Source organism: Oncorhynchus keta, chromosome 10, assembly GCF_023373465.1.
Source record: "Oncorhynchus keta strain PuntledgeMale-10-30-2019 chromosome 10, Oket_V2, whole genome shotgun sequence".
NCBI classification, from domain to species: Eukaryota; Metazoa; Chordata; class Actinopteri; order Salmoniformes; family Salmonidae; genus Oncorhynchus; species Oncorhynchus keta.
In genome coordinates this window covers 79304355-79323501 of record NC_068430.1, presented here as the reverse complement: position 1 = coordinate 79323501, position 19147 = coordinate 79304355, and the positions used below count along the sequence as shown (strand labels likewise).

At 47.1% G+C, this 19147-nt stretch overlaps 1 long non-coding RNA gene and 1 pseudogene across 1 annotated transcript; one reads left to right on the top strand and one right to left on the bottom strand.

The window, feature by feature from the left end:
- Positions 1 to 17412, bottom strand: part of LOC127932447 (transmembrane channel-like protein 6) — a 50176-nt pseudogene extending 32764 nt beyond the window's left edge.
- Positions 3823 to 4756, top strand: LOC127932450 (uncharacterized). Its single transcript, XR_008145373.1, has 3 exons — positions 3823 to 3927; positions 3968 to 4167; positions 4368 to 4756. It is a non-coding gene; the product is annotated as an uncharacterized LOC127932450 (long non-coding RNA).
- Positions 17413 to 19147: the final 1735 nt, after the last annotated feature.

The window sequence follows — 19147 nt, the reverse complement described above, 5'->3', positions numbered from 1 at the left end:
CACCCTAACCAGTAACCAGTGTTCAGACAAACACACCCCTAACCAGTAACCAGTGTTCAGACAAACACACCCCTAACCAGTAACCAGTGTTCAGACAAACACACCCCTAACCAGTAACCAGTGTTCAGACAAACACACCCCTAACCAGTAACCAGTGTTCACCGCCACAGTGTAAACACTCCTCACCACTGGGCTTCAGCCACCTTGACAACTCTTCATGTCTCATAATTCATGGCCTGTTCACACCATATTTGAAAGGAACCACAATCACAAGCCTTTTGTTCCCCAGGGAACAAAAGCTGAACACCACAGGAAGTGAGTCACTCATAAAATTCTCCTCAGTAAATACACACACACACACACACACACACACACACACACACACACACACACACACACACACACACACACACACACACACACACACACACACACACACAAGAACAAAGACTAGTCAAACAGTCCAACAAACACAGTCAGTCTGTTCTGTGAGAACAATGGGTCTGGCTGGATACTGGTACTGTGCAGAATTGGGCCTCAAAGAACATCAAACAGAGAGTTAACCCTGTCATTGTCTTATTTTAACCCTCTTCTGTTTACCAGAACATCAAACAGAGAGTTAACCCTGTCATTGTCTTATTTTAATCCTCTTCTGTTTACCAGAACATCAAACAGACAGTTAACCCTGTCATTGTCTTATTTAAACCCTCTTCTGTTTACCAGAACATCAAACAGAGAGTTAACCCTGTCATTGTCTTATTTTAACCCTCTTCTGTTTACCAGAACATCAAACAGAGAGTTAACCCTGTCATTGTCTTATTTTAACCCTCTTCTGTTTACCAGAACATCAAACAGAGAGTTAACCCTGTCATTGTCTTATTTTAATCCTCTTCTGTTTACCAGAACATCAAACAGAGAGAGACAGACACATTGGGAAGCCAGTAGCATATCAAACAGAGAGAGACAGACACATTGGGAAGCCAGTAGCACATCAAACAGAGAGAGACAGACACATTGGGAAGCCAGTAGCACATCCAACAGAGAGAGACAGACACATTGGGAAGCCAGTAGCACATCAAACAGAGAGAGACAGACACATTGGGAAGCCAGTAGCACATCAAACAGAGAGAGACAGAGACATTGGGAAGCCAGTAGCACATCAAACAGAGAGAGACAGAGACATTGGGAAGCCAGTAGCACATCAAACAGAGAGAGACAGACACATTGGGAAGCCAGTAGCACATCAAACAGAGAGTGACAGAGAAAGACAGACACATTGGGAAGCCAGTAGCACATCAAACAGAGAGTGACAGACACATTGAGAAGCCAGTAGCACATCAAACAGAGAGAGACAGACACATTGGGAAGCCAGTAGCACATCAAACAGAGAGTGACAGACACATTGAGAAGCCAGTAGCACATCAAACAGAGAGAGACAGACACATTGGGATGCCAGTAGCACATCAAACAGAGAGAGACAGACACATTGGGAAGCCAGTAGCACATCAAACAGAGGGAGACAGACACATTGGGAAGCCAGTAGCACATCAAACAGAGAGAGACAGACACATTGGGAAGCCAGTAGCACATCAAACAGAGAGTGACAGAGAAAGACAGACACATTGGGAAGCCAGTAGCACATCAAACAGAGAGAGACAGACACATTGGGATGCCAGTAGCACATCAAACAGAGAGAGACAGACACATTGGGAAGCCAGTAGCACATCAAACAGAGGGAGACAGACACATTGGGAAGCCAGTAGCACATCAAACAGAGAGAGACAGACACATTGGGAAGCCAGTAGCACATCAAACAGAGAGTGACAGAGAAAGACAGACACATTGGGAAGCCAGTAGCACATCAAACAGAGAGTGACAGACACATTGAGAAGCCAGTAGCACATCAAACAGAGAGAGACAGACACATTGGGAAGCCAGTAGCACATCAAACAGAGAGAGACAGACACATTGGGAAGCCAGTAGCACATCAAACAGAGAGTGACAGAGAAAGACAGACACATTGGGAAGCCAGTAGCACATCAAACAGAGGGAGACAGACACATTGGGAAGCCAGTAGCACATCAAACAGAGAGAGACAGACACATTGGGAAGCCAGTAGCACATCAAACAGAGAGTGACAGAGAAAGACAGACACATTGGGAAGCCAGTAGCACATCAAACAGAGAGTGACAGACACATTGAGAAGCCAGTAGCACATCAAACAGAGAGAGACAGACACATTGGGAAGCCAGTAGCACATCAAACAGAGAGAGACAGACACATTGGGAAGCCAGTAGCACATCAAACAGAGAGAGACAGACACATTGGGAAGCCAGTAGCACATCAAACAGAGAGTGACAGACACATTGAGAAGCCAGTAGCACATCAAACAGAGAGAGACAGACACATTGGGAAGCCAGTAGCACATCAAACAGAGAGAGACAGACACATTGGGAAGCCAGTAGCACATCAAACAGAGAGAGACAGACACATTGGGAAGCCAGTAGCACATCAAACAGAGAGAGACAGAGACATTGGGAAGCCAGTAGCACATCAAACAGAGAGTGACAGACACATTGGGAAGCCAGTAGCACATCAAACAGAGAGTGAAGCCCCTCCTCTCTCTCCAGGCTCAACACATCAAACAGAGAGTGAAGCCCCTCCTCTCTCTCCAGGCTCAACACATCAAACAGAGAGTGAAGCCCCTCCTCTCTCTCCAGGCTCAACACATCAAACAGAGAGTGAAGCCCCTCCTCTCTCTCCAGGCTCAACACATCAAACAGAGAGTGAAGCCCCTCCTCTCTCTCCAGGCTCAACACATCAAACAGAGAGTGAAGCCCCTCCTCTCTCTCCAGGCTCAACACATCAAACAGAGAGTGAAGCCCCTCCTCTCTCTCCAGGCTCAACACATCAAACAGAGAGTGAAGCCCCTCCTCTCTCTCCAGGCTCAACACATCAAACAGAGAGTGAAGCCCCTCCTCTCTCTCCAGGCTCAACACATCAAACAGAGAGTGAAGCCCCTCCTCTCTCTCCAGGCTCAGCACATCAAACAGAGAGTGAAGCCCCTCCTCTCTCTCCAGGCTCAACAAATCAAACAGAGTGATACCCCTCCTCTCTCTCCAGGCTCAACACATCAAACAGAGAGTGAAGCCCCTCCTCTCTCTCCAGGCTCAACACATCAAACAGAGAGTGAAGCCCCTCCTCTCTCTCCAGGCTCAACACATCAAACAGAGAGTGAAGCCCCTCCTCTCTCTCCAGGCTCAACACATCAAACAGAGAGTGAAGCCCCTCTCTCTCTCCAGGCTCAACACATCAAACAGAGAGTGAAGCCCCTCCTCTCTCTCCAGGCTCAACACATCAAACAGAGAGTGAAGCCCCTCCTCTCTCTCCAGGCTCAACACATCAAACAGAGAGTGAAGCCCTCCTCTCTCTCCAGGCACAACACATCAGGCCAGCCTCCACTGATATAGTGTATTAATACTCACCCAGGCCAGCCTCCACTGATATAGTGTATTAATACTCACTCCAGGCCAGCCTCCCTGATATAGTGTATTAATACTCACTCCAGGCCAGCCTCCACTGATATAGTGTATTAAAACTCACTCCAGGCCAGCCTCCACTGATATAGTGTATTAATACTCACTCCAGGCCAGCCTCCACTGATATAGTATATTAATACTCACTCCAGGCCAGCCTCCACTGATATAGTGTATTAATACTCACTCCAGGCCAGCCTCCACTGATATAGTGTATTGATACTCACTCCAGGCCAGCCTCCACTGATATAGTGTATTAATACTCACTCCAGGCCAGCCTCCCTGATATAGTGTATTAATACTCACTCCAGGCCAGCCTCCACTGATATAGTGTATTAATACTCACTCCAGGCCAGCCTCCACTGATATAGTGTATTAATACTCACTCCAGGTCACCCTCCACTGATATAGTGTATTAATACTCACTCCAGGCCAGCCTCCACTGATATAGTGTATTAATACTCACTCCAGGCCAGCCTCCCCTGATATAGTGTATTAATACTCACTCCAGGCCAGCCTCCACTGATATAGTGTATTAATACTCACTCCAGGCCAGCCTCCCCTGATATAGTGTATTAATACTCACTCCAGGCCAGCCTCCACTGATATAGTGTATTAATACTCACTCCAGGTCACCCTCCACTGATATAGTGTATTAATACTCACTCCAGGCCAGCCTCCACTGATATAGTGTATTAATACTCACTCCAGGCCAGCCTCCACTGATATAGTGTATTGATACTCACTCCAGGCCAGCCTCCCCTGATATAGTGTATTAATACTCACTCCAGGCCAGCCTCCCCTGATATAGTGTATTAATACTCACTCCAGGCCAGCCTCCACTGATATAGTGTATTAATACTCACTCCAGGCCAGCCTCCACTGATATAGTGTATTAATACTCACTCCAGGCCAGCCTCCACTGATATAGTGTATTAATACTCACTCCAGGCCAGCCTCCACTGATATAGTGTATTAATACTCACTCCAGGCCAGCCTCCACTGATATAGTGTATTGATACTCACTCCAGGCCAGCCTCCACTGATATAGTGTATTAATACTCACTCCAGGCCAGCCTCCCCTGATATAGTGTATTAATACTCACTCCAGGCCAGCCTCCACTGATATAGTGTATTAATACTCACTCCAGGCCAGCCTCCACTGATATAGAGTATTAATACTCACTCCAGGCCAGCCTCCACTGATATAGAGTATTGATACTCACTCCAGGCCAGCCTCCATGTGTTCAGCAGTCAGGTCAAAGTTGACACTGTGAGCCATCTCTCTCTCCCCGTCTCTCCTCTCTGCTGTCTGTCTCGTTCTCTTTATCCGTCCGTCTGTCAACCATCAATCTCTGTCCACCAATCACAGAGAAGGGTCACACACTTGTCTGCTTAGTCCCGCCTCTCCACTCTCCTAGCATAGTGTTGCAAAAACTCCCTGAGAGAGAGAGATAGAGAAGAATGTTAGGAATCATAAGGTGTGGTGTTTGAAGGTCTCTCTTTTCCATGTTTCAGCTTGTCTTCTAGTAGCACACACACACACACACACACACACACACACACACACACACACACACACACACACACACACACACACACACACACACACACACACACACACACACACACACACACACACACACACCTCGTTAAAGCAGTTCTTTATCATACCAACAAAACATAGCAGCAGCAGTTGGTGTGTGTGTTTCACCAGTGAAGTGTTTGAATACAGTACTACATCATACCAGGCCAATAGACCAGGGATGAATGAATACTACATCATACCAGGCCAATAGACCAGGGATGAATGAATACTACATCATACCAGGCCAATACACCAGGGATGAATGAATACTACATCATACCAGGCCAATAGACCAGGGATGAATGAATACTACATCATACCAGGCCAATACACCAGGGATGAATGAATACTACATCATACCAGGCCAATACACCAGGGATGAATGAATACTACATCATACCAGGCCAATAGACCAGGGATGAATGAATACTACATCATACCAGGCCAATAGACCAGGGATGAATGAATACTACATCATACCAGGCCAATACACCAGGGATGAATGAATACTACATCATACCAGGCCAATACACCAGGGATGAATGAATACTACATCATACCAGGCCAATACACCAGGGATGAATGAATACTACATCATACCAGGCCAATACACCAGGGATGAATGAATACTACATCATACCAGGCCAATAGACCAGGGATGAATGAATACTACATCATACCAGGCCAATAGACCAGGGATGAATGAATACTACATCATACCAGGCCAATAGACCAGGGATGAATGAATACTACATCATACCAGGCCAATAGACCAGGGATGAATGAATACTACATCATACCAGGCCAATACACCAGGGATGAATGAATACTACATCATACCAGGCCAATACACCAGGGATGAATGAATACTACATCATACCAGGCCAATACACCAGGGATGAATGAATACTACATCATACCAGGCCAATACACCAGGGATGAATGAATACTACATCATACCAGGCCAATACACCAGGGATGAATGAATACTACATCATACCAGGCCAATAGACCAGGGATGAATGAATACTACATCATACCAGGCCAATAGACCAGGGATGAATGAATACTACATCATACCAGGCCAATACACCAGGGATGAATGAATACTACATCATACCAGGCCAATAGACCAGGGATGAATGAATACTACATCATACCAGGCCAATACACCAGGGATGAATGAATACTACATCATACCAGGCCAATACACCAGGGATGAATGAATACTACATCATACCAGGCCAATAGACCAGGGATGAATGAATACTACATCATACCAGGCCAATAGACCAGGGATGAATGAATACTACATCATACCAGGCCAATAGACCAGGGATGAATGAATACTACATCATACCAGGCCAATAGACCAGGGATGAATGAATACTACATCATACCAGGCCAATAGACCAGGGATGAATGAATACTACATCATACCAGGCCAATAGACCAGGGATGAATGAATACTACATCATACCAGGCCAATACACCAGGGATGAATGAATACTACATCATACCAGGCCAATAGACCAGGGATGAATGAATACTACATCATACCAGGCCAATAGACCAGGGATGAATGAATACTACATCATACCAGGCCAATACACCAGGGATGAATGAATACTACATCATACCAGGCCAATAGACCAGGGATGAATGAATACTACATCATACCAGGCCAATAGACCAGGGATGAATGAATACTACATCATACCAGGCCAATAGACCAGGGATGAATGAATACTACATCATACCAGGCCAATAGACCAGGGATGAATGAATACTACATCATACCAGGCCAATAGACCAGGGATGAATGAATACTACATCATACCAGGCCAATACACCAGGGATGAATGAATACTACATCATACCAGGCCAATAGACCAGGGATGAATGAATACTACATCATACCAGGCCAATAGACCAGGGATGAATGAATACTACATCATACCAGGCCAATAGACCAGGGATGAATGAATACTACATCATACCAGGCCAATAGACCAGGGATGAATGAATACTACATCATACCAGGCCAATACACCAGGGATGAATGAATACTACATCATACCAGGCCAATAGACCAGGGATGAATGAATACTACATCATACCAGGCCAATAGACCAGGGATGAATGAATACTACATACCAGGCCAATAGACCAGGGATGAATGAATACTACATCATACCAGGCCAATAGACCAGGGATGAATGAATACTACATCATACCAGGCCAATAGACCAGGGATGAATGAATACTATCATCATACCAGGCCAATAGACCAGGGATGAATGAATACTACATCATACCAGGCCAATAGACCAGGGATGAATGAATACTACATCATACCAGGCCAATAGACCAGGGATGAATGAATACTACATCATACCAGGCCAATAGACCAGGGATGAATGAATACTACATCATACCAGGCCAATAGACCAGGGATGAATGAATACTACATCATACCAGGCCAATAGACCAGGGATGAATGAATACTACATCATACCAGGCCAATAGACCAGGGATGAATGAATACTACATCATACCAGGCCAATAGACCAGGGATGAATGAATACTACATCATACCAGGCCAATAGACCAGGGATGAATGAATACTACATCATACCAGGCCAATAGACCAGGGATGAATGAATACTACATCATACCAGGCCAATAGACCAGGGATGAATGAATACTACATCATACCAGGCCAATAGACCAGGGATGAATGAATACTACATCATACCAGGCCAATAGACCAGGGATGAATGAATACTACATCATACCAGGCCAATAGACCAGGGATGAATGAATACTACATCATACCAGGCCAATAGACCAGGGATGAATGAATACTACATCATACCAGGCCAATAGACCAGGGATGAATGAATACTACATCATACCAGGCCAATAGACCAGGGATGAATGAATACTACATCATACCAGGCCAATAGACCAGGGATGAATGAATACTACATCATACCAGGCCAATACACCAGGGATGAATGAATACTACATCATACCAGGCCAATAGACCAGGGATGAATGAATACTACATCATACCAGGCCAATAGACCAGGGATGAATGAATACTACATCATACCAGGCCAATAGACCAGGGATGAATGAATACTACATCATACCAGGCCAATACACCAGGGATGAATGAATACTACATCATACCAGGCCAATAGACCAGGGATGAATGAATACTACATCATACCAGGCCAATACACCAGGGATGAATGAATACTACATCATACCAGGCCAATACACCAGGGATGAATGAATACTACATCATACCAGGCCAATACACCAGGGATGAATGATATATCGGTGAACATATCGGAATCAGACGATATCAGCTAAACATGCCGACATCGGTATCTGCCCAATGTCTAGTTTAACAGTCTACTGGGACAGGGTGGGTCTGCTGGGAAAGGGACAGTCTACTGGGAAAGGGACAGTCTACTGGGACAGGGTCAGTCTACTGGGACAGGGTGGGTCTGCTGGGAAAGGGACAGTCTACTGGGAAAGGGTGAGTCTGGGACTGGGAAAGGGACAGTCTACTGGGAAAGGGACAGGGTCAGTCTGCTGGGAAAGGGACAGTCTACTGGGAAAGGGACAGTCTACTGGGACAGTCTGCTGGGACAGGGGCAGTCTACTGGGAAAGGGACAGTCTACTGGGACTGGGGGGCCAGTCTACTGGGAAAGGGACTGTCTACTGGGACAGTCTGCTGGGACAGGGACAGTCTACTTGGACAGGACAGTCTGCTGGGACAGGGAAGGTCTGCTGGAAAAGGGACAGTCTAGTGGGACAGTCTGTTGGGACAGAGAGAGTCTACTGGGAGAGGGACAGTCTACTGGGAAATGGACAGGTCTGCTGGGAAAGGGACAGTCTACTGGGACAGTCTGTTGGGACAGGGACAGTCTACTGGGAGAGGGACAGTCTACTGGGACAGGGACAGTCTACTGGGACAGGGACAGTCTGCTGGGACAGGGACAGTCTACTGGGAAATGGACAGTCTGCTGGGACAGGGAAGGTCTGCTGGGAAAGGGACAGTCTACTGGGACAGTCTGTTGGGACAGGGACAGTCTACTGGGAGAGGGACAGTCTACTGGGACAGGGACAGTCTGTTGGGACAGGGACAGTCTACTGGGACAGGGAGAGTCTGCTGGGAAGGGACAGTCTACTGGGACAGGGACAGTCTGCTGGGACAGGGACAGTCTACTGGGAAATGGACAGTCTGCTGGGACAGGGAAGGTCTGCTGGGAAAGGGAAGTCTACTGGGAGAGGGACAGTCTACTGGGACAGGGACAGTCTACTGGGAGAGGGACAGTCTACTGGGACAGGGACAGTCTGTTGGGACAGGGACAGCCTACTGGGACAGGGAGAGTCTGCTGGGAAGGGACAGTCTACTGGGACAGGGAGAGTCTGCTGGGAAAGGGACAGTCTACTGGGACAGGGACAGTCTGCTGGGACAGGGACAGTCTGCTGGGACAGTCTGTTGGGACAGGGACAGTCTACTGGGACAGGGATGCAGCTATGTAGGCAGGGGAGTGGGCTGCAGCTACGTAGGCAGGGGAGTGGGCTGCAGCTACGTAGGCAGGGAGTGGGCTGCAGCTACGTAGGCAAGGGAGAGGCTATCACTATCATCATTGCTAATGGCCACAAAAAATGTAGAGACACACACACATGAGTCCGTCCGCAACGCTGATTTTACAGGGCCCTGTGTGTGTGTGTGTGTGTGTGTGTGTGTGTGTGTGTGTGTGTGTGTGTGTGTGTGTGGATTTCCATGGTTCTTTTCCTGGCACAGACAACTCCTCCGTGATGACCTCATCAGAGGCAGACAGCTGAGGGCAGATATGACTGCACTGTGGAAGTGAATGGATTCAACATGTTCATTCTACACATCCTGTCTAGCCTCTCAATAGTCTTTATTCTGTCTCCTCTCGCTCCTTATCTCTCTATCATAGATGTTCTCTCTTTCTCTCCTACAGACCCTCTCAGTCCCTCTCTCTCTCGCTCAGTCCCTCTCTCTCTCACACAGTCCCTCTCTCTCACTCACAGTCCCTCTCTCACGCACAGTCCCTCTCTCACGCAGTCCCTCTCTCACGCTCAGTCCCTCTCTCACGCTCAGTCCCTCTCTCACGCTCAGTCCCCTCTCTCGCTCACTCTCAGTCCCCTCTCTCTCTCTCTCTCTCTCTCTCTCTCTCTCTCTCTCAGTCCCCTCTCTCTCTCTCTAACTTGCTCTCTTTCGTTGAGCTTTTCTCTCCAAATCTCTATTGTCTTGGCTGTGCTTTTGAGTCCGTTCAAATCCATAACCATATTATCTCACAGCGTCCCCCTCGAGTGTCCCTCTCTGACATTCTCTCCCTCTCTCACTTTCTCTCTCACATTCTCTCCCTCTCTCACTTTCTCTCACTTTCTCTCCACATTCTCTCCCTCTCTTTCTTTCTCTCCCTCTCTCTCTTTCTCTCCACATTCTCTCCCTCTTTCTTTCTCTCCCTCTCTCTTTCTCTCCACATTCTCTCCCACTCTTTCTGTCTCTCCCTCTCTCTCTTTCTCTCCACATTCTCTCCCTCTCTTTCTTTCTCTCCCTCTCTCTACATTCTCTCCCTCTCTCTCTTTCTCTCCCTCTGTCTCTCTCTCTCACTTTCTTTCCCTCTCTCACTTTTTCTCCACATTCTCTCCCTCTCTTTCTTTCTCTCCCTTTCTTTCTCTCCACATTCTCTCCCTCTCTTTCTTTCTTTCTCTCCCTCTGTCTCTCTCTCTCTCTCTCCACATTCTCTCTCTCTCTCCCTCTCTTTCTTTCTCTCCCTCTCTCTCTTTCTCTCCACATTCTCTCACTCTACCTCTGTCTCTCTCTCTCTCTCCACATTCTCTCTCTCCCTCTCTTTCTCTCCACATTCTCTCCCTCTCTTGCTTTCTCTCCCTGTCTTTCTCTCCACATTCTCTCCCTCTCTTTCTTTCTCTCCCTCTGTCTCTCTCTCTCTCTCCACATTCTCTCTCTCTCTCCCTCTCTTTCTCTCCACATTCTCTCTCTCTCACGTTCCATTATCTCCAACTCTGTCATTGCTCCAAGTCTCCAATTACTGACTATCTTTCTGCACCTCTGTCCTCCTTCTGTCCTCCCTCCCTCTGTCCTCCTCCCTCTGTCCTCCCTCCTTCTGTCCTCCCTCCTTCTGTCCTCCGTCCCTCTGTCCTCCCTCCTTCGGTCCTCCCTCCTTCTGTCCTCCCTCCTTCTGTCCTCCCTCCTTCTGTCCTCCCTCCTTCTGTCCTCCCTCCTTCTGTCCTCCTCCCTCCTTCGGTCCTCCCTCCTTCGGTCCTCCCTCCTTCTGTCCTCCCTCTCTCACTCTCCTAGGGCATATTGTCAGACTGCTGGTCTTTTCACAGAGACAAGTCCCAAATGACACCCTATCCCCTATATAGTGCACTACTTTTGACCAGAGCCCTATTCCCTATATAGTGCACTACTTTAGACCAGAGCCCTATTCCCTATATAGTGCACTACTTTTGACCAGAGCCCTATTCCCTATATAGTGCACTACTTTAGACCAGAGCCCCATTCCCTATATAGTGCACTACTTTTGACCAGAGCCCCATTCCCTATATAGTGCACTACTTTTGACCATAGCCCTATTCCCTATATAGTGCACTACTTTAGACCAGAGCCCTATTCCCTATATAGTGCACTACTTTAGACCAGAGCCCTATTCCCTATATAGTGCACTACTTTAGACCAGAACCCATGTCCCTTTTCTCTGTGTGTGTGTTTGTGCGTGTGTGCGTGTGCGTGTGCGTGTGTGTGTGTGTGTGACACTGTCAACAACCCCTGAACATTGTCTGTCTCCAGGTCAAAGTATGTCTGTAGTACAGCCAAACAAAGCAAGTCAGCTGGCCTGTCAGTGAAAACACATTTACTGCACTGTCTAACACAACGGCAGATTAACGATACAGCATACTTACACAACACTAATATACTTACACAATATTTTATAAATGTTAAAGTTGCTGTGGAGGAGAAACAGTATGGAAAGGTGAAACTATAAAGGCCCAGGGCAGGGTTCCTGGAGGCCCCGGGGCCGGCGGTGATATTTGGAACCCCAAGTAAAATAATACAAAGTTATATATTTATATATATTTATATATATTTATATATATTTATTATATTTATATATATTTTATTTTTTACGTGTTCATTGTTGGACATTAAAGACTGTAGAAACACCAGGAAATCAACTCCAAGTGATTTTCATCTAAGAAATGTGTTCCCATGTAATCCCACGCACAGAGAGAGATGTGTTCCCATGTAATCCCAGAGAGAGATGTGTTCCCATGTAATCCCAAGAGAGAGATGTGTTCCCATGTAATCCCAATAGAGAGATGTGTTCCCATGTAATCACAAGAGAGAGATGTGTTCCCATGTAATCCCAAGAGAGAGATGTGTTCCCATGTAATCCCAATAGAGAGATGTGTTCCCATGTAATCCCAAGAGAGAGATGTGTTCCCATGTAATCACAAGAGAGAGATGTGTTCCCATGTAATCCCAAGAGAGATGTGTTCCCATGTAATCCCAAGAGAGAGATGTGTTCCCATGTAATCCCAAGAGAGAGATGTGTTCCCATGTAATCCCAAGAGAGAGATGTGTTCCCATGTAATCCCAAGAGAGAGATGTGTTCCCATGTAATCCCAAGAGAGAGATGTGTTCCCATGTAATCCCAAGAGAGAGATGTGTTCCCATGTAATCCCAAGAGAGAGATGTGTTCCCATGTAATCCCAATAGAGAGATGTGTTCCCATGTAATCCCAAGAGAGAGATGTGTTCCCATGTAATCACAAGAGAGAGATGTGTTCCCATGTAATCCCAATAGAGAGATGTGTTCCCATGTAATCCCACACACAAGAGAGAGATGTGTTCCCATGTAATCCCAATAGAGAGATGTGTTCCCATGTAATCCCACACACAAGAGAGAGATGTGTTCCCATGTAATCCCACACAAGAGAGAGATGTGTTCCCATGTAATCCCAATAGAGAGATGTGTTCCCATGTAATCCCAAGAGAGATGTGTTCCCATGTAATCCCAAGAGAGAGATGTGTTCCCATGTAATCCCAAGAGAGAGATGTGTTCCCATGTAATCCCAAGAGAGAGATGTGTTCCCATGTAATCCCAATAGAGAGATGTGTTCCCATGTAATCCCAATAGAGAGATGTGTTCCCATGTAATCCCACACACAAAGAGAGATGTGTTCCCATGTAATCCCAATAGAGAGATGTGTTCCCATGTAATCCCACACACAAGAGAGATGTGTTCCCATGTAATCCCACACACAAGAGAGAGATGTGTTCCCATGTAATCCCAATAGAGAGATGTGTTCCCATGTAATCCCAAGAGAGAGATGTGTTCCCATGTAATCCCAATAGAGAGATGTGTTCCCATGTAATCCCAAGAGAGAGATGTGTTCCCATGTAATCACAAGAGAGAGATGTGTTCCCATGTAATCCCACACACAAGAGAGATGTGTTCCCATGTAATCCCAAGAGAGAGATGTGTTCCCATGTAATCCCACGCACAAGAGAGAGATGTGTTCCCATGTAATCCCAATAGAGATGTGTTCCCATGTAATCCCAAGAGAGAGATGTGTTCCCATGTAATCCCAATGAGAGATGTGTTCCCATGTAATCCCAAACATGTGTTCCCTGTTTGAGATGTGTTCCCATGTAATCCCAAGAGAGATGTGTTCCCATGTAATCCCACGCAAAGAGAGAGATGTGTTCCCATGTAATCACAAGAGAGATGTGTTCCCATGTAATCCCAAGAGAGAGATGTGGGGAGAGAGATGTGTTCCCATGTAATCCCACACACAAAAGAGATGTGTTGATATACAAATACAAGCAAGGGTTGAAATGATTATGTGGTCAAACATCTGTTTGGGCTTCTTCAGTCAATTTGCAGTATACAAATGATTTGCAATTATGTTCCGGCTGGAGCAGGGGGAGGAGGGGGGGGGGAGGAGAGGGAGAGGGGAGGAGGGGAGGCAGGTGGAGAGGGGAGCAGGAGGAGGGGGAGAGGGGGCAGCGGGAGGGAGGGAGGAGGAGGGGGAGAGGGGAGCAGCGGGAGGGGAGGGAGGAGGAGGAGGGGGAAAGGGGAGCAGGGGTAGGGAGGGAGGAGCAGGAGGAGGGGAGAGGGGAGCAGCGGGAGGGAGGGAGGAGGAGGGGGAAAGGGGAGCAGGAGTAGGGAGGGAGGAGGAGGGGGGAGGGGAGCAGGGGAGAGGGAGAGGGTAGCAGGGGAGGGGGAGAGGGAGCAGGGGGGGGGGGAGAGGGGAGCAGAGGGTGTAAGAGGTTCAAAAGAGGGGTGGGACTGACAGGGTAGAAGGGAATTTTGTCAGTCTGGCAGTTAACGGCTGACTGATAATCAGTTCACACAACAGTAAAACTAACAGAGGAGAGAGAGACACACAGAGGAGAGAGACAGAGAGAGACAAACAGAGAGAGACACAGAGACAGAGACACACACAAACAGAGAGAGAGAGAGAGTGAGAGAGTGAGCGAGAGAGAGAAACACAGAGAGAAACACACAAACAGAGAGAGAGAGAGAGAGAGACAGAGACACAGAGACAGAGAGAGACAGAGACAGAGAGGGAGAGACAGAGACTCAGAGAGAGAGAGACAGAGAGAGACAGAGACACACAGAGAGAGAGAGAGAGAGAGAGAGAGAGAGAGAGAGAGAGAGAGACACACAGAGAGCGTGAAAGAGGCACAGAGAGAGAGAGAGACAGACACAGAAAGGAAACAGAATCAGCACACAGAACAGAAACACGTTCAGGACTGCTGTACCAGAAGCACATAACTAGAATGATAGTGCTGTAGGCAGGAGCAATGCCCTCTTGTTCTTCAGTGCATTGTGTTGTCACTCAGTTGAGGGAACGGACAGGAAAATTAAATCAACAGCGAGGCACCCCAGATAACCGTGTGAATGGAACAAAGAAAGAGAGGAGAGAATGGGCCTAATGTGAGAAGATGGAAGGGGAGTAAAAGGTAGAGGAGAAAGTGGAAACATGGAAGTAATTACACAGACTGACACACAGCACTGTAATTACACTGCCCTGTTGTGCTACAGCTCTCCCCGTGTTGTCACGGCAACGGAACAGACCAGGATTCTGCAGTCAACTGTCACTAGGCCAAGACAACTAAACTTGGGGTCCCGGGGTGGATGAAGGCCCACAAACAATACACAACGTATAGTCTTACAGGAGGTCAAGACCTGCATAGATACAGTTCCTATTGACGCCTCTCTGTGGAAGTTTCTCATCTTGGGTCAGGTTAGCATTGTCCCCACTAATGGTTAAGGTTAGGATTGGGGGAGGGAACGCTGATCCTGGATCTGTACTTAGGGGAAACCCCACCCCAAAGCATTGAATTCACTGTGGAAGTAGCAGTAAGATGAACTGATGTTGGCCCTGAACACAATGGACTGGTTTCTCTGACACAGATCAAGCTTACTCCTGGATTAAAACGCATGTTATAACACAAAGCTAACGTTATAACACAAAGCTAACGTTATAACACAAAGCTAACGTTATAACACAAAGCTAACGTTATAACACAAAGCTAACGTTATAACACAAAGCTATCCCCAGTTATGCAGCCAAACAAGGTGTGTGTGTGTCTTCTTTCTGTGTCATGTGCTCTTTCACATTGGAATAAATATATACAATGAGTGGTAGGGTCTTGAGACTGGGGCTTTGGGACAAAAGCGTCATATTTTTGTTGTGTTGAAGGCAGCGGTTAGGCTATAAAACGGGGTAAACGTTCAAGTTGGTGTAGGCTACATTTGGCCCAATTATAGTTCACCTATAAAAACAAACGATCAATTTTGAAACATCGGTCATACTAGCGACGTGTTTCTGCAAAGCCCTGCAATTCACCGACCGACTCTGCAATCCCACCTCCAGTCGACATGAATGACAGGCACTGACTGATAACCTCGACCGATATGGTTCCTCTTTCCGCTGGTTTTAGTTCACAACGAAACTAGTCCACCTAGTTAGACCTCAAAGCACCGTAAACAACCTACACTTGTTACATTTTTGTTTCTGTTATTAATGGCGCATTGCCTTTCCTTTTCGGTCGGTTTACTCTTAGCCTGTCAGTCACTCAAACGTCAGACTGAACAGTTAAAATACCCTGGAAGCTACAGCGGACAAACTGTTTCTCGAGATTGTTTTGCCGTGTGCAAATACATGGAAAGGAAAACGAGAAGACAATGTGAAAAAGCTACGGTCAGCCACACGGTCGGTTCACTCACCCCTTCGTAACTTGCGCAACCCGTTCAGGCTTAAACCTGCCGTGCCGCCGCAGTCGATCCGTCTCTCTCTCTACTGTTACAAAATACATCAGCATGTTGAACTGCGGCAACGAACCATTGTCGACTCTAGGGGTGACGATATCATTAACCTGCCGCATTGAAACGTTGTAACGGGCAATAGGTAGACTTTTACGGAGAAACAGTTTACCGGCTGTCTCAACGTGTGGTTTATATTTCAGTTCAAGAAAAACTGCCGCTGTGTGTTTGTCATTTTATGTTGGTACCGCAAAGTTCCCCCCCAAATAAAGTTTTCCACCGAATGGAACATTCCTATTCATTGCTCGAAATCCTTCTTCCACAACGTTTGTTTTCACACGCTATATAATTCCATAGAACGCTGTGTCAGTACAGTACATTTCCTTGGTAAGAAAAGTTTGAAGACTGTCCTTTCTAGATATGTTTATTTTTATTTTTTACACCTTATCAATCATAAACATTTCAACAAACGTATAGGCTAGCCTTCTGATGCTACTTTAGGTTAAACGTCTCCAATACAGGTGGCCTAAACCTTTGTGAATTCATCAATTTTGCCAAATCAAGTAGCCTACTCCATTGACAGAGCCTAGTCTGGTCAAGGTGTGAGAGATTGTCTGGGTGTGTTGTATTCACCATTTATATTGCACAACATGTTCCCTGGTCTGTTCTCGCCTAAACGAAGCCTATCAATGAAACATACAAACGGAAGAATGGTGATCTGAGAGGTGAAAGAATGAAACTTAGAGCCTGAAATTACCTGTGTGCTGTTGATCAGGTGATTTTCCTGTATCCTATTTCTTGGATTGAAAGTTACAATAAGGGGCGCTCTCTATCTGTCTCTGACTACCTGGCCACACCCAATGTACCTATTAACTTGCCTCGAGAACCTCTGGGTAATGTAGTTTTTGATCAATGACTGAAAGAAGAAGCATATTTCCAAAACTACAACCTCTCTTTCCACCTCTCCGTTCTTCTGTCTCTACCTTTTCATTCCCCTGTCTCTACCTCTCCATTCCCCTGTCTCTTCCTCTCCATTCCCCTGTCTCTACCTCTCCATTCCCTGTCTCTACCTCTCCATTCCCTGTCTCTACCTCTCCATTCCCCTGTCTCTACCTCTCCATTCCCTGTCTCTACCTCTCCATTCCCCTGTCTCTTCCTCTCCATTCCCCTGTCTCTTCCTCTCCATTCCCCTGTCTCTTCCTCTCCATTCCCCTGTCTCTACCTCTCCATTCCCCTGTCTCTTCCTCTCCATTCCCCTGTCTCTACCTCTCCATTCCCCTGTCTCTACCTCTCTATTCCCCTGTCTCTACCTCTCCATTCCCCTGTCTCTACCTCTCCATTCCCCTGTCTCTACCTCTCCATTCCCCTGTCTCTACCTCTCCATTCCCCTGTCTCTTCCTCTCCATTCCCCTGTCTCTTCCTCTCCATTCCCCTGTCTCTACCTCTCCATTCCCCTGTCTCTACCTCTCCCTTTCCCCCTCTCCATTCCCCTGTCTCTACCTCTCCATTCCCCTGTCTCTACCTCTCCGTTCTTCTGTCTCGACCTCTCCACCTTTTCATTCCTCTCTCTCTTCCTCTCCATTCCCCTGCCTCTTCCTCTCCATTCCCCTGTCTCTTCCTCTCCATTCCCCTGTCTCTACCTCTCCATTCCCCTGTCTCTACCTCTCCATTCCTCTCTCTCTTCCTCTCCATTCCCCTGTCTCTACCTCTCCATTCCCCTGTCTCTACCTCTCCATTCCCCTGTCTCTACCTCTCCATTCCCCTGTCTCTACCTTTCTATTCCCCTGTCTCTACCTCTCCATTCCCCTGTCTCTACCTCTCCATTCCCCTGTCTCTACCTCTGTCTATTTCCCTGTCTCTACCTCTCCATTCCCCTGTCTCTACCTCTCCATTCCCTGTCTCTACCTCTCCATTCCCCTGTCTCTACCTCTCCATTCCCCTGTCTCTACCTCTCCATTCCCCTGTCTCTACCTCTCCATTCCCCTGTCTCTACCCTCTCCATTCCCCTGTCTCTACCTCTCTATTCCCCTGTCTCTACCTCTCCATTCCCCTGTCTCTACCTCTCCATTCCCCTGTCTCTACCTCTCCATTCCCCTGTCTCTCCATTTTACATTTACATTTAAGTCATTCCCCTGTCTTTAGCAATTCCCGCTCTTATCCAGATACCTCTCCATTCCTCTCTCTCCTCCTCTCCATTCCCCTGTCTCTACCTCTCCATTCCCCTGTCTCTACCTCTCTATTCCCCTGTCTCTACCTCTCCATTCCCCTGTCTCACCTCTCCATTCCCCTGTCTCTACCTCTCCATTCCCCTGTCTCTACCTCTCCATTCCCCTGTCTCTACATTTACATTTACATTTAAGTCATTTGCAATTCCCGCTCTTATTCCCCAGATACCTCTCCATTCCTCTCTCTCCTCCTCTCCATTCCCCTGTCTCTACCTCTCCATTCCCCTGTCTCTACCTCTCCATTCCCTGTCTCTACCTCTCCATTCCCCTGTCTCTACATTTCCCCATTTACATTTAAGTCATTTAGCAAACGCTCTTATCCCCAGATACCTCTCCATTCCCTCTCTCTCCTCCTCTCTATTCCCCTGTCTCTACCTCTCCATCCCCTGTCTCTACCTCTCCATTCCCCTGTCTCTTCCTCTCCATCCCCCTGTCTCT